This window comes from Mauremys mutica, chromosome 10 (genome assembly GCF_020497125.1).
Source record: "Mauremys mutica isolate MM-2020 ecotype Southern chromosome 10, ASM2049712v1, whole genome shotgun sequence".
Lineage (NCBI taxonomy): Eukaryota > Metazoa > Chordata > Testudines > Geoemydidae > Mauremys > Mauremys mutica.
In genome coordinates this window covers 84,188,188-84,210,596 of record NC_059081.1, presented here as the reverse complement: position 1 = coordinate 84,210,596, position 22,409 = coordinate 84,188,188, and the positions used below count along the sequence as shown (strand labels likewise).

The window sequence follows — 22,409 nt, the reverse complement described above, 5'->3', positions numbered from 1 at the left end:
CCCGCCCCACAGCCGTCCAGCAGCCCCTGCCCCACAACAGCCCCCCCCCACTGCAGAGTGTGGGGCACTGGGCAGGGGGTTGAGGTCGGTGGGGTGGGGGGGCTGTGGCACATGGGGCGGGGACTGCGGGGGGGTTGTGGGGCAGGGGGCTGTGGCACATGGGGTAGGGGCTGCGGAGGAGTTGTGAAGTGGGGGGCTGTGGAGCGTGGGTTGTGGGGCTGCAGGGTCCTGGGCAGGGGGCTGTGGAGCGTGGGGAGAGGGCTGTGGGGGGGCTGCAGAGTGTGGGGTGGGGGCTGTGGGGTGGGGGCCTGAGGAGTGTGGGGAGGGGGCTGTGGGGGGGCTGCAGTGTGGGGTGGGGGTTGTGGGGCGGGGGGCTGCGGAGCATGGGGCGGGGGCTCTGGGGTGGGGGCCTGAGGAGCGTGGGGAGAGGGCTGTGGGGGAGTTGTGGGGGGGCTGCAGTGTGGGGTGGGGGGGCTGTGGGGGGGCTGCATTGTGGGGTGAGGGTTGTGGGGCGGGGGCTGTGGGGGGCTGCAGTATGGGGGGGTTGTGGGGCGGGGGGGCTGTGGGGGGGGCCCTGCGGAGCGGGGGGGGCTGTGGGGCGGGGGCTGCTGGAGGGCTGTGGGGCGGGGGGGTGGGGGGGCCCGGGGGAGAGGGGGGGTTGTGGGGCGGGGGGCTGTGGGGGGGCCCTGCGGAGCAGGGGGGGCTGTGGGGCGGGGGGGGCTGGAGGGCTGTGGGGCGGGGGGGCTGTGGGGGGGCCCTGCGGAGCGGGGGGGGGGCTGTGGGGCCGGTGTGGGGAGGGAGGCGCGGGAGAGCCAGGTGGGGCGGCGGGTTGAACGGCTCCGCGTCGGGCGGTGCTGGCGGCAGCGGGTCCCGGCGGGGGGGGGGGAGGGGGGGAGGAGCTTTGCAAACAGGGTGGGGGGTCGGTGCCACCGGGGTCCCTGCTGCCCCCGGGGCCGCCTGGGCCAGCGCCTCCCCCCTGCTGCTCCGCCCCCTGTGACCCCGGCCAATAGCAGCCCCAGACACACACCCCCCCCCCCGGGGGAAGGGCAGGGCAGGGGCTTCAGCAGATGAACTGCGCATGCTCCGTGCGGAGCGCTGTACTATGCAATACCCGCAGGGAGGCTGTTGAGGGCGGCGCGGGCGAGCGAGGGGGGAGGGAGGTGCAGGCTGTGGGGCACGGGGCAGGGTGGGGGATGGTGTGGGGAAGCTGGGGGGAGGGGGGAGGTACGTGGCTGGTGTGACGCTGGCAGGCGCAGGCTGGGGACTGGCTTAAAGGCAGCAAAGCCGCCACTAGCAGTGTCTACGGCCACACCACCCTGAACACGCCCGATCTCGTCTGATCTCGGAAGCTAAGCAGGGTCGGGCCTGGTTAGTACTTGGATGGGAGACCTCCTGGGAATACTGGGTGCTGTAGGCTTTTGCCTGCACTTGACACACGGCTCGGCTCCCTCCAGCGCACGCTTTTGCCGTCGCCAGCTCGCCCAGGACGAGGGCTTTGGGCACCATCTCCCAGCCCTGCTTTGCTTTTCCCTTCTTTACCGCCAGGCCGGGCCGGATTAACGCCGGGGCTCTGGGGGCCGCAGACCAGGGCCCTGGGCTAAGGGAGGCCCCGCAAAACGCTCTCTGGGCGGCTGCTGAAAGTCCAGGTCGTTTGGGGGCCCCCCTTAGCCCGGGACCCTGGGCTGCAGCCCCTAAAGCCCCTGCTGCGATATCCGGCCCTGGCTGGGGGCGGGAAGGGGAGGTGGCTCCGGACGCTGCTGTTCCCCCCACTGGCCTGGAGCCCCCCCCGTGTGGCATCATCTTGTTTTAAATTAGGCAAACATTTGTACACGGGGGGGGGGGGGCGGGGGGGGAATCGAATAGCCCTGGGCCCCCAGAAGAGTGAATCCGGCCCTGCCAGCGGGTGCTCTTGCCCCGTAGGCAGCAGGTGCGGCAGGCCAGCTGGCTGAAGCGGCGGCACGTGCCCCAGGCCTGTCTGCCCTGCCTCTGCCCCAGCTCCGCGGTTGGGAGTGGGGGAAGGAAAGCGACAAGCTTTGCCCTGCGGCGCAGCCCGGGCTTTGGGCAGGCGGCTTAGGGAAGCCTCTTGGCAGCTGGCCCTTCACAAGGGTGGGGGAGAGGCAGCTGGTGCCCTAACGTGGCCCTTTGGCCCGGGAAGGCTGCTGCAGGCCTGGAGCAGCCCCTGCCTCGGGGCCAGGAAGTGGGAAGTTTGGTCCTAGTGGCCTCTGAGTTCGTCTGCCTGAGGGGGCTGGCGCCCATCCCGCCTCCCCCGGGGCCTTGTGAAGGGAGAGATGGGGGCGGGCGTGGGCATGGGCGGCAGATGGTCCCATAGGCTGGGGGAGGCTCATCAGCCAAGTGTGACCCCACCCCATGCTGTTACTACGTAAGTATATAAGAACAGAAGAATGGCCATACTGGGTCAGGCCAAAGATCCATCCAGCCCAGTGTCCTGCTGCCGACAGTGGCCAATGCCAGGTGCCCCAGAGGGAGTGAACCTAACAGGCAATGATCCAGTGATCTCTCTCCTGCCATCCATCTCCACCCTCTGACAAACAGAGGCTAGGGACACCATTCCTTACCCATCCTGGATAATAGCCATTAATGGGCTTAACCACCATGAATTCATCCAGTTCTCTTTTAAACCCTGTTATAGTCCTAGCCTTCACAGATAGGGATTTCCACACGTTGACTGTGTGCTGCGTGAAGAAGAACTTTCTTTTATTTGTTTTAATCCTGCTGCAGGGTTTTGTGTCGGGGGGGGGGGAATTTGTGCAGGTGCGGGGTGAGGAGAGAGTGCCTGGTGAGGGGTTAGTTGTGGGTGTGTTTGGGTGGGGTCGGGAGGAGGCATAGCTGGTGTGTGCACGCCGGGGTGGGGGCTGCGGAGCGTGGGGTAGGAGGGGCAGGGGCCATGGGGCGCGAGGGGCGCTGTGGGACATGGTGTGGGCGATGGTGAGGGGAGAGAGGCATGTGAGAGCCGGCAGGGGGCAGGTACAGTGGTGGCATGACGCAGGCTGGCACAGGCTGTGGGCTCGCTTAAAGGCAGGCAAAGCAGCAAAGCAGGGACTGTGTCTACAGCCAGGCCACCCTGAACACACCTGATCTTGTCTGATCTCAGGCGCTAAGCAGGGTTGGGCCTGGTTAGTACTTGGCTGGGACACCTACTGGGGGCTGTAGGCTTTTGCCTGTGCTCCCCACCGCTGCCCGGCTGCAGGTCTCCCTCAAGCACACACTTTTGCTACCTCCTCCTCGACCTCCTCCTCCCTTCCTTCGGCAAACGTCCCCCAGGCCATAGCACTCTGATTGAGGGCTTTGGGCACCATCTTCCACCCCTGTTTTTCTTTTCCTTTATAACCAGCAGGCAGGGCTCAAGGAGGTTGGAGCAAACAGCGGCTTGCCTGCGAATTGCTAGCGTTGCCAGTTTGGTGAACCTAACCAAAGCATTCAGCACAGGCAGCAGAGCCGGTCTATTTACAATACTAGAAAAGAGAGGAAGCCCTGTAATGGCTTTGTCATAGGTCTCTCCCCCACTTGGAGCTTTTGGGCTCACAAGATGGGGACCTGCATGGACTCCTCTAATCTAAAATCCTAGTTTAGATCTGGTTCTCGCTGCCACCAGTCAGTTTAAAGTGTCTGACACACTGCCTGTCCCCCAAGCTTCCCCTGGGGAACCCAGATTCAAACCCCTTGAATCTCACCAGAGAGAGAGAAACAGCCAGTTCCCCTCCCCCCTTCTCTCTCTCCAGCCTGCTCCGGAGAGATTACACACCGAGTCAAATCCTTGACTCAACACAAAGAGGGACTCACCTCCCCCTCCCCTTCCCTAGTCCTTGGGAAAAATACCTTGATTCAAACTCCTTGAATCAAACAAAGAGGGATTCACCTCCCCCTCCCCTTCCCTTGAAAATGCAAACAAGAGAAGAATCAATCAAGTCCTAAAAAGAAAAGATTTTATTAAAGAAAGAAAAAAGTACACTCTCTCTGTATTACCAGGATGCAAAAATACACAGAGTCTAACCTATAAACCTGGAGAGGCTCTCCCCCCCACTCCTTTCTCAGAATAATCAAAGTAACAGCAAACAGCAATAAAGATATTTCTCCAGCAAACACACAATTGCAAATATAGAAAGCAACTCAAAAGACTAATCCGCCTTTTTAACTAATACTCACTCTACTGGATAGTAGGAAATACTCCAGGAGAACTTGGAGACATGTCTGGCCTCCCTTAGATCCAAAGAGAGCACACAGAGCAAACAAGGAACACAGACAAAGGCTTCCCTCCACAGAGATTTGAAATTATCCTGTCCCTTGATTGGTTCTTTGGTCAGGTGTTTCTCAGGTTACTGAGCTTGTTAACCCTTTCCAGGTAAAAGAGACCTTAACCCTGCTCTGTTTATTTATGACAGGCTTATACGCCCATTCAACAACAACATGAGAGCAAGTGCAACTGTTTAGTTTAAGCTGTCCACCTCAGACACTGAGATGAAAATCGGAGTGAAGCAAGGATGCGTTCTTGCCCTTACACTCTTTGGAATCTTCGTCTCAGTACTCTTAAACTCTGCATTTACGTACGTGAATGATGGTTTGTATCTCCACACAAGATCAGATGGGAAACTTTTCAGCCTGTGCCGACTTAAGTCAAAGACCAAAGTCAAAGAGGTGCTAACCAGGGAACTTCTATTTGCTGATGATGCTGCCCTCACAGCTCACGATGAAGATCTACTACAAGGACTCACGGGCCGCCTTCCAAGTGCCTGTCAGGCATTTGCTTTCATCAGCAGCAAACCAGCTAGAAGTCATCCAAAAGTTCAGCTATTTAGGTTCAACAGTGACCACCAACCTCTCACTGAATGAAGAAATGTTCATGTGGCAAAGGCTGCCGCCACCTTTAGCAGACTAACTAAAAGAGCCTGGAACAACTCACAGCTGACCATCAAGGCCAAATGCTAGTGTACCAAGCCTGCATCCTGAGCACTCCCGTGGATGGTGGGAAAACATGGACAACTTATGCTCATCAGGAGAAAAGGTTAAACAGTTTCCACCTACGTTGTTTATGCCACATACTCAGCACCAAATGGCAAGATGAAGTCACCAATGCAGAGATTCTTCAAAGGGCAAATGAGCACACCCCTTGGGAGGAGGGGGCAGTGGGTCTCCGTGTGCTGCCTGCACCTGCGAGCACCGCCCCCACCGCTCCCATTGGCCGGGGAGATTAACTTCATTCCAAATATCAGAAAGGGGTCAGTCAGGTGAGAAGGAGGTTCTCTACTAGCTCCAGCATGATTGACAGGTCAAGCTGAATGGCTGAACAGGTATCACTCCACCTGGAGGCAACTAGGCTAATTATTGGCATTGAAAGAGCAACCAATCAGAGAGGGTCAAAATCTGATAGACTCGAGAGTGTGTGGGAGGGTGGTTAGCAGCTGGAGCAGATTAGGCGGAGCAGAGCAGAAAACAGAGACTGAAGAAGCAGGCAGAGAAATCCATCAAAGAGCTGAAATCATTTTGACTGAGCAGGAGAACCAACAGCCGGGTCAGAGGGATTGAGAAGACGGACAGTCAGTTTAATGATTGTTAAATACAAGGAATGCACAGGTACAACTGTCAATAAAGTTGGATGAATGAGTTTAAAGCCCCCACCTGCATTCCCACCACTTGTGGAATGTCCTCAGTAATGGCCTTTCAATGGGTTATATTGTAATGTGGCTTTAGCCATATGTATAGGGGATTAATCTATTGTATTGGAATAGGTAGCATACCGTTGTAACATTGTATTAAGGCTTTATGTATATGTATGAAGGGCCTGTGTGTACTGTATTATGCAACATTGTGTCTGCTATGTGGTTTGTGTAGTCCAGGGGGTCTCAAACTGGGGGTTGGGACCCCGCAGGGGGTCGCAAGGTTATTATATGGGGGGTCAAGCGCTGTCAGCCTCCACCCTAAACCCCGCTTTGCCGCCGGCATTTATAATGGTGGTAAATATATAAAAAAGTGTTTTTAATTTATAAAGGGGGGATCACACTCAGAGGCTTGCTGTGTGAAAGGGGTCAGCAGTGCAAAAGTTTGAGAGCCACTGGTGTAGGCTATTGCGTTGCCTTACTATGAGTTCAAAATGCAATGAAACTCTTTTTTGGTAGGAGTGGTGTATCACAGCCCATTCTTTCTTTCTTTGTTAACACATTGTTACTAAATATTTCCTTTAAAGAAATGGTATTTTGTGTTTGAAGAATTACTGCTTGAGTGAGAATCCTTTGACTCGCCTCTGGGGAGAGGAGCATGCCCAGTTCATCTGAACAAGTCACCGAATGCCAGGCTCTGTGAGCGACTGGAATGCAAGAGAAGTCACTCCTGGGACACTGCCTGGTACCAAACGAAAGAAAGGAGCTCTGGCAGAGCGACCAGAACACAAGGGATGGTTCAGGACCTACAGAAGTGCTCCCAGGACCTGCCCTGTTATGAGGAGCTGAACTGGGGGGGCCACCACCAAACCTTAGCATGGGGTTCTGGGCAGTGACCCCAGATACTGACTGGGAGGTGGTTTTGCCAAAGAGCCAGTGTATCTCTGCACGTTTGAGCTGGAATGCTGGGTAGTGGTGAAGTGCCTGAAGCCCAGGAGCGGACCCAGCCTAACACTGCTGCAGAGGGGAGCTCCACCACTCCGCGTTATGTGCTGTATTGCAGACGCTGCACAGGGGGATTTAATAACTTACTTGCTGGGGGCTGCTGTGTTGAGTGGATGAGAGCTGAGTCTCTCTCAGCCTGCTCTGCTTCCCACTGCCACACCCCAGAGTGCTCAAAATGACATTGGCACCAGAGACTTTTAAGATCAAAAGGGTTTATTTCCTGGAAATATTAAACCCCAAAACCATTGGCCCAGCTGGACTTCCTGTGCTGCCTGGTGCACCTTCCCCTTCCAATAAAGTGTAAAGGTTTTGCACAGTCAGGTTGTAATGAGTCCTGTGACCAGTCACATCCCGATTGGGGGTGGGGGCAACATTCCCAGAAGGGGGAAGGGCCAGGTCTTGACGTCTGCATTATTGTATCTTTGTGGGCATTTACTTTTAGTTTCAGGGTTGTCGATATTGCCCTTCGTTAGGCATGGATGTTTTCCAATAAGCTCGTGGTGTCTTCAAGTCTCTCCACACCTCCCTTGACAATCTGGTGTTAACGGTGACCTTCATGCTTATCTTCTTCCCTTTACATACACTCCACATTGATGCAAACAGTTAATACAACTTGTAACTTTACCTCTACAAAACATCTCAACAATCTAAAATATCCCACTATTATCCTGTCTAAAGTGTGACCAACCCTAATTAACAGGCCACAGACGCGTGGTGCTGGGAGGTGTTGTGATGTTACAGTCTGCAGCAAAAAAAATCTCCCTACACACTCATGGGCAAGATCCCCTGGGAAAATTACATGAGGGAGAAAGGAGTCCAGGAGAGCTGGCTGTATTTTAAAGAATCCTTACTGAGGTTGCAGGAACAAACCATCCCGATGTGCAGAAAGAACAGTAAATATGGCTGGCCACCAGCTTGGCTTAACAGTGAAATCCTTGCTGATCTTAAATGCAAAAAAGAAGCTTACAAGAAATGGAAGATTGGACAAATGACCAGGGAGGAGTATAAAAACATTGCTCAGGCATGCAGGAGTGAAATCAGGAAGGCCAAACCACACTTGGAGTTGCAGCTAGCGAGAGATGTTAAGAGTAACAAGAAGGGTTTTTTCAGGTATGTTAGCAACAAGAAGAAAGTCAAGGGAAGTGTGGGACCCTTACTGAATGAGGGAGGCAACCTAGTGACAGAGGATGTGGAAAAAGCTAATGTACTCAAGTATCAGAGGGGTAGCCGTGTTAGTCTGGTTCTGTAGAAGCAGCAAAGAATCCTGTGGCACCTTATAGACTAACAGACGTTTTGCAGCATGAGCTTTCGTGGGTGAATACCCACTTCTTCAGATGCAAGTGGTGGAAATTTCCTGGGGCAGGTATATATAAGCAAGCAAGAAGCAAGCTAGAGATAACGAGGTTAGATCAATCAGGGTGGATGAGGCCCTGTTCTAGCAGTTGAGGTGTGAAAACCAAGGGAGGAGAAACTGGTTCTGTAATTGGCAAGCCATTCACAGTCTTTGTTTAGTCCTGAGCTGATGGTGTCAAATTTGCAGATGAACTGGAGCTCAGCAGTTTCTCTTTGAAGTCTGGTCCTAAAGTTTTTTTGCTGTAGGATGGCCACCTTAAGATCTGCTATTGTGTGGCCAGGGAGGTTGAAGTGTTCTCCTACAGGTTTTTGTATATTGCCATTCCTAATGTCTGATTTGTGTCCATTTATCCTTTTCCTTAGAGACTGTCCAGTTTGGCCGATGTACATAGCAGAGGGGCATTGCTGGCATATGATGGCATATATTACATTGGTGGAAGTGCAGGTGAATGAACCGGTGATGTTGTGGCTGATCTGGTTTGGTCCTGTGATGGTGTTGCTGGTGTAGATATGTGGGCAGAGTTGGCATCGAGGTTTGTTGCATGGATTGGTTCCTGAGCTAGAGTTACTATGGTGCACTATGCAGTTGCTGGTGAGAATATGCTTCAGGTTGGCAGGTTGTCTGTGGGCGAGGACTGGTCTGCCACCCAAGGCCTGTGAAAGTGTGGGATCATTGTCCAGGATGGGTTGTAGATCCCTGATGATGCGTTGTAGGGGTTTTAGCTGGGGACTGTATGTGATGGCCAGTGGAGTCCTGTTGGTTTCTTTCTTGGGTTTGTCTTCCAGTAGGAGGCTTCTGGGTACACGTCTGGCTCTGTTGATCTGTTTCCTTATTTCCTCGTGTGGGTACTGTAGTCTTGAGAATGTTTGGTGGAGATTTTCTAGATGTTGGTCTCTGTCTGCGGGGTTAGAGCAGATACGGTTGTACCTCAGTGCTTGGCTGTAGACAATGGATCTTGTGGTGTGTCCGGGATGGAAGCTGGAGGCATGAAGGTAGGCATAGCGGTCGGTAGGTTTTCGGTATAGGGTGGTGTTGATGTGACCATCACTTATTTGCACCGTGGTGTCTAGGAAGTGGACCTCCCGTGTAGATTGGTCCAGGCTGAGGTTGATGGAGGGGTGGAAGCTGTTGAAATCGTGGTGGAATTTTTTCAGAGTCTCCTTCCCATGGGTCCAGATGATGAAGATGTCATCGATGTAGCGTAGGTAGAGAAGGGGCGTGAGTGGACGGGAGCTGAGGAAGCGTTGTTCCAGGTCGGCCATAAAAATATTGGCATATTGTGGGGCCATACGGGTGCCCATAGCGGTGCCACTGATCTGGAGATATATATTTCCAGCAAATTTGAAATAGTTGTGTGTGAGGATAAAGCCACAGAGCTCAGCAACCAGGTGTGCTGTGGCATCATCAGGGATACTGTTCCTGACAGCTTGTATTCCATCAGTGTGTGGGATGTTTGTGTAGAGAGCCTCTACATCCATGGTGGCCAGAATGGTGTTTTCTGGAAGGTCACCAATGCATTGTAGTTTCCTCAGGAAATCAGTGGTGTCACGGAGATAGCTGGGAGTGCTGGTAGCATAGGGTCTGAGTAGAGAGTCTACATATCCAGACAGTCCTTCAGTGAGAGTTCCAATGCCCGAGATGATGGGGCGTCCAGGATTTCCGGGTTTGTGGATCTTGGGTAGTAGATAGAATAACCCTGGTCGGGGCTCTAAGGGTATGTTGATTAGTTCTGGTGTTAGTGTAGGGAGTGTCCTGAGTAGATGGTGCAGTTTCTTAGTGTATTCCTCAGTGGGATCTGAGGGAAGTAGCCTGTAAAACTTAGTATTGGAGAGTTGTCTGGCGGCCTCCTTTTGGTAGTCAGACCTGTTCATGATGACTACAGCACCTCCTTTATCAGCCTCTTTGGTTATAATGTCAGGATGGTTTCTGAGGCTGTGGATGGCATTGCGTTCTGCACGACTTAGGTTGTGAGGCAAGCGATGTTGTTTTTCCACAATTTCTGCCTGTGCACGTCGGCGGAAGCATTCAATGTATAGGTCCAGACTGTCATTTCGACCCTCAGGAGGAGTCCATGTGGAGTTCTTCTTCTTGTGCTGTTGGTGGGAGGGTAACTGTGTATCCGTGCGCTGTTCAGTGTTGTCCTGAAAGAATTCTTTGAGTCGGAGACGGCGAAAGTAGGCTTCCAGATCACCGCAGAACTGTATCATATTGGTGGGGGTGGCAGGGCAGAAAGAGAGTCCCCGAGATAGGACAGACTGTTCTTCTGGGCTGAGTGTGTGGTTGGATAGATTGACGATATTGCTGGGTGGGTTAGGGGTACCACGGTTGTGGCCCCATGTGGCAGGTAGGAGTTTAGACAGCTTACAGTCCTTTTTCCTTTGTAGAGAGGTGAAGTGAGTAATGTAGATCTCCTGTCTTATTTTAGTGAAGTCCGTTTGTATGGAAGTTTGGTTATTGATGAGAGTCTCCAGGTTGGAGAGCTCTTTTTTGATGTTTTCCTGTTTGCTGTATAGGATGCTGATCAGGTGGTTCCTCAGTTTCTTCGATAGAGTATGGCATAATCTCTCACTGTGGTCTGTGTAGTATGTAGATAGTAGTGGATTTTTTACCTTTAGTCCATTAGGTATGATGTCCATCCGTTTGCATTTGGAAAGGAAGATGGACAGTCTCTAAGGACAGTCTCTAAGGAAAAGGATAAATGGACACAAATCAGACATTAGGAATGGCAATATACAAAAACCTGTAGGAGAACACTTCAACCTCCCTGGCCACACAATAGCAGATCTTAAGGTGGCCATCCTACAGCAAAAAAACTTTAGGACCAGACTTCAAAGAGAAACTGCTGAGCTCCAGTTCATCTGCAAATTTGACACCATCAGCTCAGGACTAAACAAAGACTGTGAATGGCTTGCCAATTACAGAACCAGTTTCTCCTCCCTTGGTTTTCACACCTCAACTGCTAGAACAGGGCCTCATCCACCCTGATTGATCTAACCTCGTTATCTCTAGCTTGCTTATATATACCTGCCCCAGGAAATTTCCACCACTTGCATCTGAAGAAGTGGGTATTCACCCACGAAAGCTCATGCTGCAAAACGTCTGTTAGTCTATAAGGTGCCACAGGATTCTTTGCTGCTTCTAATGTACTCAATGATTTTTTTGCCTCTGTCTTCACGAACAAGCTCCCAGACTGCTGCACTGGGCAGCACAGCATGGAGAGGAGGTGACTAGCCCTCTGTGGAGAAAGAAGTGGTTCGGGACTATTTAGAAAAGCTGGACGAGCACAAGTCCATGGGGCCGGATGCGCTGCATCCGAGGGTGCTAAAGGAGTTGGCCGATGAGATTGCAGAGCCATTGGCCATTATCTTTGAAAAATCATGGCGATCGGGGGAGGTCCCGGATGACTGGAAAAAGGCTACTGTAGTGCCCGTTCTTTAAAAAAGGGAAGAAGGAGGATCCAGGGAACACCAGGCCAGTCAGCCTCCCCTCAGTCCCTGGCAAAATCATGGAGCAGGTCCTCAAGGAATCCATTCTGAAGCACTTAGAGGAGAGGAAAGTGGTCCCTTCCAACCTGGATATTCTGTGATTCTATTCTGTTATTCTAACTTCTCTCTCCCTTCTCCCCTGCTCAGGATGATGGAACCAGGTTGGTTTAAAAGCCCAGCACAGAGCAGCGATGTTTATTGGAGCAGTGGATACAGAAAGAGGAGAAGTCAGAGAGATCCATTGGCTCAGTGTGATCAGTGTCCTAAGGTTGTAGCTGCCTTTACATTTTCAGACTCACAGGGCACGAGGAGGTTAGTGCCCCCAAATAAGGCTCCAGGGCGAGATATTGTAGCATGTGTAGAAAATAAGACTTTCATCATCACTGGAGTCAGGGCCGTCCCTAGCTATGATGGGGCCCAACACAGCCCCCCCTCATATGGGGGGCCTCCGTGGGGGGAGCGGGCCGGCCTGGGGGGCAGGGAGGAGCCACCCCCGAGCACTCACTGGCGGTGCGGCTGGGGCTGGGTCTCTGCACTTCCCACCGCTGGTGAGTGCAGGCCTGGCCCTGCTGCAGAGCTCAGGGGAGTGGGGGCGGGGCTGGGGCAGAGCAGGGGTGGGTCTGGGGCAGGGCAGGTGGAGCCGGAGCAGGGGCTGGAGCACCAGGCAATTGCGCAGGGCACCAGGAAATGTGGTGCCCCAAAATGGGGGAACAAACCCAAATAACTGCTGGGGACATTGAAAAACCAGGAGCTGAGTCCTACTCCCCCCCCCCCCCCCCAACCCTTCTCTGGAGGAGGGAGAGGAGGGACCCATCCTTCCTCCACATCCTCGGAGTGCAGACGATGGCCAGGGCTGAAGGGTCAGACAGGCGTGATGAAAATGCATGAGTGACGTTTGCCATGAGGCGAAAAAAATTAGTTTCTGATTCAGGTGATTCCTCACCTTTGTGAGCACTGGTAGGATATTGATATCCAGGCCTGTCTGCAAAGGCCTGTCCTTTAAGAATTTAGGTGTATGCTTATCACGTAGCTAGTGTGGTGGGGCAAGGCCGGACGGCTACAGTAAAGTAGTGAGGAACAGGTATGTTAGCCCCAGGCTACACAAATCCCTGGTGCCATGGTAACCAAATGGCAGTTGCTCCAGGTTAATCAAGACACCTGGGGCCAATTAAGATCCTTCTAGAAGGCAGTGGAGATAGCTACATTGATTGGGACACCTGAAGCCAATCAAGGGCTGGCTGGAACTAGTTAAAAACTTCCCAGTTAGTGAGATTCATGTGTGAGGAGCTGGGAGCAAGAGGCGCAAGGAGCTGAGAGGGAGAGGCTGTGCTGCTGGAGGACTGAGGAGTACAAGCGTTATCAGACACCAGGAGGAAAGTCCTGTGGTGAGGATACAGAAGGTGTTGGGAGGCGGCCATGGGGAAGTAGCCCAGGGAGGTGTAGCTGTCATGCAGCTGTTACAGGAGGCACTATAGACAGCTGCGATCCCCAGGGCCCTGGGCTGGAACCTGGAGTAGAGGGTGGGCCTGGGTTCCCCCCAACTCCTGATCAGACACAGGAGAAGTTGACCCAGACTGTGGGGAAGATCACTGAGGTGAGCAAACCCGCCAATAAGCGCAGGACCCACCAAGGTAGAGGAGGAACTTTGTCACACTTTTTATAGAGGTACAAAAGTGAAAATCAAAATCACTGTCTGCCAGTGTAAGGGCCTTCTCTCACTGTGACAGTCTGAGCCCTATTCTTAGGCTGAGGCCTTTGGCTAAGTAGCAGAGGCAGCCATAAGCTGGGAAGTGAATGGTCACCTCCTCACATTGCCTGATTTCACTGTGACTAGTTTGCAATCTGGGGCTGTTAGGAAGGTGATCCGATCTATCACCTCCAGAGAAAGGGAAGAGCCTAGAAGATGTAAAAGGAAACTTAGTTTGATCGCAGCCTGTCTGGCAAGAACTCACTTATCAATAGCTGGGATGTGAAATCCTCATTTCTGTATTGTTCTATTCCTGTAGTCTCCACTTCCCTATTGTTTGGCTGTATAATCTCTGTCTGGCTCTGTGATTGTGTCTGGCTGCTGTATAATTAATTTTGTTGGGTGTAAACCAATGAAGGTGGTGGGATGTAATTGGCTAGATAACCATGTTACAATATGTTAGGATTGGTTAGTTAAATTTCAGTAAAATGATTGGTTAAGATATAGCTAAACAGAATTCAAGTTTTACTATATAGTCTGCAGCCTATCAGGAATGGGAACAGGGACTGGGGCTGGGGGAATTGGAATCATGGTTTGCTAAGGGGGGGTGTAACAGGGTGCGGGCTAGGAGAAACAAGCCAGGCCCCTGTTTGCCCTGTTCCAGAGGAAGAAGGGTATTAGTTGGGCTGGCTGAGGGGGCCACACCCTAATAACCAGAGTGGATCCACCTGCAGGCCTGGGTAGCCAGCCTGCCCTATAAAGCTGGCAGAGACAGGAAAGGGAGGAGTGGGGGCTGCAGGTCCCTGCTGGCTGGGCAGTTAGCAGCCTCCCAGAGCGCTGGTCTCTGTAAATACCTGTACATAATAGGTGGTGGGAACGGACACAAACAATAAAAGGACCCAGGTGCTGCACTTCCGTTGGTCTCTGACTGTGTTTGTGGAGGAGCCGGGAGGAGGCTGTGCTACAGGGGAGGGGGAATAGTGAATGGGAACAGGGACACAGGCAAGGCTCTGTGGTGTCAGAGCTGGGAAGGGGGACACTAAGGATGGAAACTGGAATCGTGCTGGCTGGAAGTTCACCCCGATAAACATCAGATTGTTTACTCCTTTGGACTTCAGGTGGTGTTGCTTTCTGTTCATGCGAGAAGGACCAGGGAAGTGAGAGGGTGAAGGAATAAGCCCTCTATCAAGCATCAATCGCAATCTCACTTTCCTCATGTCCCTGGAGATCAGGGACTAACGGCTTCACCCTTTGTTCCAGCTGGGAGATGATGTAAGGCTTGGAAATTGAAAATCCTGGTAAGGTGCAAGGAAACAAATGTTGATCATGTTCATTCCCTAGCACTGTTACTACAGAATCCATCATCTGAGCAGCAAAACCCAGAGCGGCTCCTTCCTCTCCCCAACCCCACCCTACAGGGACTGGGCTATAAATTGTACAAAGCCCTTGACACAGTGGTCTGGAGCAAGGGTTCCTCCACTCTGCCTGGGGAGCTGTGCTGTGTTGCTACCCTCCATAGCTAGAGAGGGTAGCATCTACGTCCCCATCGCTGCCACTCCCCCGCCCCAACGCACAGGCCTGTCCCTCCACAACACCAGCTCGATGGGAGGGGATCTCTCTGGAGTGGGGACTGTCCCTCACTACGTGTCTGGGCAGGAACTGGCTCACTGGGGCTTTGGTCCTTTACTGCCGCCTCTTGCTGGTGCCTAATTCAAGCTGTGAAGAAATCAAGGGAGGAACCTCCACCCTGGGCCGGGAAAGATGAAGGACAGCAAAGAACTTCCTTTCATAGCGTGACCCTTTGGGGGCTCACTCAGACCTGCAAGGGGTCCCTCACGGCCTGCCTCTGTCCTGTGCAGCTCAGATCCCTGACACCTGCAGCAGGCTCACAGCACAATGGCCTCACCCTGGCTTCCACCAGCCTGGGTACTCCCTGCAGGGTGACCCCAACAGCCCTGAGTCTCCCCAAAGCCGTCTCCCCAACCCAGTCCCTCACACTGAACCCTCAGAGAAGTCACTAAGTTTCCTGCCTCCAAGGAGACAGGACACACACCAGCCTGGTAGTTTATCCGAATTCCCACACTTCAGTTCAACAGAACAGCACTGAGATGCTTTGTAGTAAAACAAGAGTAAGTTTACTACGACAGAACGTAGGTTTAAGAGATTTTTAGGGAAGTGTGAGAGAGATTTGAAAAGTTACAAACACAACACACTTTCTTATCACTCAACATTAACTGCAGCAAGCTGCAGTCTTAGTCTAAGCAGGTTTCTCACCTACAGTCAATTCCCAGAGACTTTTCTCACGTGTAGGGTTGCCAGCTCTCCCGGAGCATGCCAGGCATGATATCTTATGAAAGGTCATGATGTGCTGAAACCTGTTGTTTTGTGCAAATATGTACATCATTAGCGTGTATGAAGTTCTGAGATTTTGCTGTAGGGTTGTGAGTGAAATGTGTTGTAAGTTTGAGCAGTTCTACTGTAAGGTTGGTGATCTCTCTGCCAAGAAGGGTGTTAAGGACCATTAATCAGCAGGGGAGCTGTTATCAAGGGATTTACAGTTCAATGAGCATTGCCCACGCACCGCACAGTGGGGACTGCTGAACTCTGACTCGGTTGCACAAGACCACCAGGGGGATTGCTCCACCCTGGGACTCAGTCAGCCCCCCAGGACAGGTCGGGACAAGTGTGTTCTAGGCACATGGACTAAGGGTTTAAAATAAGGGACAGTGACAACATGCTTTTGCCTTTCTGCTCCCCCACCTATGCTGGAAGCAACAAGGATGCTGGGAAGACAGCAGACTTCAACTCCGGAGACTGGTCCCAGGCTTGCGGTAGAAGCCTGTGTATTACAAACAAGACTACGTTTTAGACATGGGTTTTTTAGTAAGAGTCACAGACAGTAAATAAAAATCCACGGCCTGTGACCTGTCTATGACTTTTACTAAAAATACCTGTGAATAAAATGAGGGTGGGGGGTCTGCCCAGGGTCCCTGCGGGTGCTGGGGGGGGGGGGGAAGGTGGGCAGCAGCACACGACCCAGGACCCCACTGGCAGGGCTGGCTCGATGCACCAACATGCCAAGCATGTGCTTGGGGCAGCACTTTCCAAGGGACAGCACTCCTGCTCCCCCTCTTTTTTTTTCTCCTTGGGGAGCAAAAAGCTGGGAGCCGGCCCTGAACCAAGATGTTCCCTGTCAGCTGAGGCTTTCAGGCGGAGCTGGAACTGACACTGCTCAGGGCAGCTTGAGTTGCACAGGCTGGACTGCAGTTCAGGCTGCCCTGCCACTGGAGAGCCAGAGCCTCATCCCCGGAGCTGGGCCCGGGCTGCAGCGGGGAGAGGGGCTCAGCTCCGGGGATGATGCTCGGGCTCCCCAGCGGCAGGGCAGCCTGAACTGCAGCCCAGCCTGTGCGTGAGGAGCCGGGGAGAGAGGGAAGTGGGGCCCGGGATGCAGGGAGGGGGGACAGGGCCGGCTTTAGCCAGTGCTGGCTGGATTCGTGGGGCATGTACTCTCCGGGTGGCACTTCGAATTTCTGCGCTCGGGGGTGGTAGCAGGGCCATGAGGTAGCGGGGCCGCGGGGTTGTGGGGCTCCGGCCGCGTGAGCGGGGCAGCTGCACTTGCCACTCTGGGGACGGGGGACTGGGGCTGTGGGGTTGCGGGACTCCGGCCGAAGGAGCAGGGCTGCGGGGTTGCGGGCTTCTGGCCGGGGTAGAAGCGGTCTCTGGGCTCTGGCGGGAGAGTGGGGCTGTGGGGCTCTAGCCGGCGTAGCGGGGCCTTTGCACTCCAGCCGGGAGAGCGGGACTGCGGGGTAGCAGGACTCTGGCCGGCGTAGCGGGGCCGCGGGACTTGCCGCGCTGCAATCGGGGTTGCGGTAGCGGGACCGTGGGGATGCGGGGCTCCGGCCGGGGTAGCGGGGCCACGGGATTGCGGGGCTCTGGCCAGGAGAGCGGGGCTACGGGGTTGCGGAGCTCCAGCGGGGGAGCTGGGCCACAAGGCAAAAGCTGACATTAACATTGTTTCAGTCTGTGTGTTACTTGACATCCCTGCATTCAGTGTCACCACGGAAGGGAAGGGCTCTGCATAGACGGAAATTTGCCTGGGCATCAGTAGAAAATGTTGAGGAAAATTTGCTTTAAAAATTAAACCTGGCGCTTTGTCATCTTGTGTCATCGTTTTTATTTCTTAGCTTTCAGCTATTTCAGTGAACTCTCAAACTATCATACTGACTGTTTCCTATCGGCCACTGTCTCGCTCTAATCGCCTTCATAACCATCACTGACTTTTTTCCATTTTAATACTGTCCCATAGTATCAGAGACAAGTGAAAAAAATAGCAAATAAAGGTACCTGACGATCTTTCTATCTCTATCGAGAATGATAGATACACATGAATCGGTCTCACATAGAGAGAGGTGATGTATTCCCTGCAGCCAGGACCGGCTTTAGGCCGTGCGGGGCCCAATTCGAACAGTTTCGACAGGCCCCCGGCAGGGATGACTAAAAAAATATAAAAACACACGTAAAAAAACATGTGGGGCTTGTACTCACTGGACAGTGCTCCACGTTGTCAGCGACGGGTCCTTCACTCGCTCCAGGGCCTCGGCGGCACTGAAGGACCCACGGCCGAAGACCCAGAACAAGCGAAGAACCCACTGCCGAAGTGCTGCTGAAGCCCCAGCGTGCCGCCAGGTGAGTGAGAATTAAACAGGCGCCTCTAGCCAGGGAAGGGATTCCCACTGGGCGCGGGGCCCTCTTAGGCACGGGGCCCGATTCGGGGGGAATTGGTGGACTAGGCCTAAAGCCGGCCCTGGGGGGAGGGGTCCTGCTGCCACCACCGCTGCTGCGCTGCTCCGAGTCTCCCCAGGGCGGCGCGGCGTTTCCCCGCCCGAGGGGGCTGGGCAGGGCGCCGCCGGGCTGGGCAGGGGGCGGGATCCCGGCTCTCGCGCTGACAGGGCGAGTGGCTGGGCAGCCCGAGCTGCCAGAGAACTGCCGCCTCCTGCCCCCAGAGCCAGCCCGCTGCACATCTCCCCCGCCTCAGCCCCGCGCTGCCTGCCCGGGGCGGGGAGAGGCAGAGACGGCTCCGAGCGGGGCAGCGGCAGAGGCTACCCCCCGGGGGACCCCTGCAGCTCAGCCACCTGGGGGGTCAGCGTCTGTCCTCTCAGCTCTGCCTACAGGGGGCTGGGGAAGCAGCTGTCAGTGCCTGCCCCTCTCAGCCCTTGCACCCCCCATCCCGCTCACAGCCCCTCCACTTGTACCTCCCCCCATCGCTCCTTCGCTGCACCCCTTCCCCTTGTACCCTCCCTTCCCCCGCTCGTCTCCCCTTGTGCCCTCCCCAGCCCTGTCCTCCCGCACCTCCCCCTTCCCCTGCACCTCTTCTCCCACAACCCTCCTGATACCCCCTCTCCTCCTCAGCGAGTACATCACACCCTGCTCCTCTGCCAGTGGAGAGCCCCCCAGTGTAGAGCCCCCCACACCCGCTCTGCTGAACCCTCTTTACTAGATCCCCAGCCCTTGCCGGGTGCAAGGTTTGAGGGTTAGTCCCTATGCTTCCACGTGCATTTGGAGCACTAAAGATGGGGATGCGGGGGGAGATTTATACTAAGGTGAAATAAAAATAGGATAAATGGTCTGATCCTCACTGCAAGTGTAAACGGGGATTGCTGTGGTGAACGAGGAGGTCACAGTTGTAGGGGGGAGCCCAGGGCTGGGGTGGTAGGAGGTGCGGGGGGGGGAGAAGAGAGAGCCCAGGGCTGGGGTGGCAGGGGGTGCGGGTGGGGGAGGACACTGGTGGGGGAGGGGAGAGCCCAGGGCTGGGGTGGGGGGCAGCCAAATTTTTTTTTGCTTGGAGTGGCAAAAAACCTAGAGCCAGCCCTGCTGTTTGGGGAGGTACCGCCTGCCCCAGACGCCCCTACCCGGCACAGTCAGTCCCAGAAGTGACGTGACGTCTGACCCGGGCCCTGCACCCCCCAGGGACGGCCCTGCCGCTGAACTTTATAAAGAAATAGTATCAGGTAAACAAGAATAAACTCAGTGAAGTAACTAGATTACAACAACTATAATTAACCTGATATTTAAACCTTTAAACTAAAAAGGAATTTGGACAAAACTAGCTAGGTTGGCTGAGGTCAGAGAATTTAAAGGAGAGTCAACTACATGAAAGCTAAAACAGCCATTATTACATTGTTAGTTTTGTATTAAAGGTAATACCACACATCCACGGGCGACCACTGTATTATTCAAATATAGAAAGAGAGCTACTACCATGTACCCTGCGTTTTTTAAATTAAAAATAGGCAAAGGTAAAACAGGAATTAATGAAGCTCCCAGGAGGCTAGTCTGGAGTGTAAAGCAGGAACCCATTAAACAACTCTGTAGTTAGAAACACACATTGTTAAAGTTAACATAGACATATTCACGTACACAAAGATTGAAGTGAGACTGAAGTTAGAAGATGGCTGTTCTCGCTCACACAGACGGTGTGATGTCCCAAAGGAGAGAAGTGTAAGGAAGCAGGTAATTCTGACTCTCACATGCAAAGGCAGCACCGCGGGTGAGTGTACGATACAGTGACTGGCAGAGTTCCCAGTTCTCAGTAGCTCGTAAAGTTAGGAATTGAGTTGAAACAAGACAACCAAAGAAAATTAGCCCCCAAGCAATGGATTCCCACAAACCAAAGCTTTGACGGGCAGCTCGTTCAGGCAGTAAGATCAGCTGAGCACCACACGAACAAGTGGGAACAGAAACTCTGGCTGTTGTGGGTGCACACGTGGCAGGTGAAATCAGCACCGCCTCAGTTTTAGTCACAACGTTGTCCCATTCAAATCCTAGAACTTAGTCCGGTGATGTTCTTAGGCAATTTTTCCCCACTGTTTTGTGCAGACTTAGGTGGCTTCCGAACCCACCGACTGGAGCAGGCCCCACGGCAGAGGAGCATCCACCTTTCCTGCTTTGTCAGTCACAGATGGAGAGAGGGGGGAGGTAGGTTTAGCACACACCGTGTTCCCTCTCAGCTGCGCAGCCAATCAGCTCCCCGCCCCCCCTGCCCCCCGCCTCGGAGCCTCCTGCTGGCTGTGCAGACCGGGGAGGAAGGTGGGGGCGCTGATGTCAGGGTGTTGTCCTCCCCTCCGCCTCTGTAACCGCAGAGCCGGGGTGGGGGGGACATGGGATGGAGCTGCTGAGGCTGCTGTTGTATCTGAACAAGCAGCCTTCAGGCTGGTAAGTGCCAATCTACTTAAAGGGGCAGGTGTGTGTCTCATATACTCCCCCAGCACGCGCGTGCGCACATACACACAGAAGTCTCTCTCTCTCTCACACACGCACACAGTGTCTCTCTCTCTCTCACACACAGTGTCTAACACACACAGTGTCTCTCTCTCTCTCTCACACACACACACAGTCTCTCTCTCACACACGTCACACAAACACAGAGTCTCTTGCTCTTTCACACACACAGACAGGCAGAGTGTCTCTCTCACACACACGTCACACATACAGTCTCTCTCACACACACAGAGTGCCTCTCTCTCTCACACACACGTCACACATACTGTCTCTCTCTCACACCCACACAGAGTGTGTGTGTCTCTCTCTCACTCACACACACACACAGACAGGCAAAGTGTCTCTCTCACACACACACACACACAATATCACACACAGTCTCTCTCTCTCTCACACACACACACACACACACACACACACACACACACACACACACAGTCTCTCTCTCTCTCACGTCACACACAGAGTCTCTCTCACACACCCACACAGTGTGTCTCTCTCTCTCTCTCACTCACACACACACACAGAGACAGGCAGAGTGTCTCTCTCACACACACACGTCACACACAGTCTCTCTCTCTCTCTCTCTCACACACACACACACACACACACACACAGAGTCTCTCTCTCTCTCTCTTTCTCACACACACACACATCACACATGGAGTCTCTCTCACACACCCAGTGTGTGTGTGTGTGTCTCTCTCTCACACACACACAATGTCACACGCACAGTCTCTTTCACACTCACCTCCCAACACATACTTGTATTATTGTTGTTGTTACTACTTGGTACTTCCCGCAATGCACATTTATTCTCTGTAATTGTATCCTTTCAAAGTGCTGCTGTTTTCGTTTTTTGACTGGTCTGTGCATTTCATACTTTTATTTCTCTCTTATGCTTAAATTTAATTCTTTGAGGGGTGAGTTCTAAAATGCCTCACCTGTCCTGGCTGGAGTAATTATCCTATGGTAACTTTTTAAAAAGACAGATGATAGCTCGGTTTTTTGTTTCTATTGGTGGTGCACAGCCACACATACCTCAGTGCACATAACAAAATTAATTTCACATATGGATGCAAAATATTAGCGGGAACATTGCCACACAGCTGTGTGGCAATCTCCCATCGACTAGCTTAGGCAGTGCCCTGCCTCGCCTGCTGTCTTCTGTCAATCATACCTCTCTCCAGTCACTGTACAGGGAGCGAGCGCCCCTAAATCAGGCTTCGTTGCTCCAGTGTCATTCCTGTGATTTTCTAGGTGCCTAAAAATTTAGTCTTGGCATTGCTGAGTGTCACAGCATCGAAGTCCCTTGGCAGATCCCAGCCTCCAATACTATCAACAGTTAATGAGAAGTTGGAGTATATAAAATAAGGTCGATTTTAGGTATATAAACCAACCATCAATGGCAAACCTCAATGAAAACTGGTTGAAAATTATCCTCAGATCCCATCACAATGTGGAAGACTTATCTCAGACTCTTATCATAGAATCATAGACTATCAGGGTTGGAAGAGACCTCAGGAGCTCATCTAGTCCAACCCCCTGCTCAAAGCAGGACCAACCCAACTAAATCATCCCAGCCAGGGCTTTGTCAAGCCGGGCCTTAAAAACCTCTAAGGATGGAGATTCCACCACCTCCCTAGGGAACCCATTCCAGTGCTTCACCACCCTCCTAGTGAAATAGCGTTTCCTAATATTCAACCGAAACCTCCCCCAGTTCTAAACAGCTCTGCTCTGGGAAAGTGATTTCATTTTCTGCTTTAATAATTATGCCGTGTCCTCGTTACATGGCCACTCCAGCACATCTGGTCTGACCCACTGAGATTCGTGGGAATTGGCAGAAGCGTGGTTTACCTGCCCCACTGCAAGCCAGGATGCTTCTTGGGTTTGTGTTGCTTGTGGATTGTCTTATGTGTTCTGAGGTTTGAGCTGTGACATAAGGCATTTCCCAAAACCAGGGTACTTGTAGGGTCTGTCTCTCATGT

General features: G+C 53.2%; 1 non-coding gene across 1 annotated transcript; it reads left to right on the top strand.

Annotated features, from left to right (window-relative positions):
- The first annotated feature begins 1,298 nt into the window (after positions 1-1,298).
- Positions 1,299-1,417, top strand: LOC123343464. The gene has a single exon (XR_006572251.1). It is a non-coding gene; the product is annotated as a 5S ribosomal RNA (ribosomal RNA).
- Positions 1,418-22,409: the final 20,992 nt, after the last annotated feature.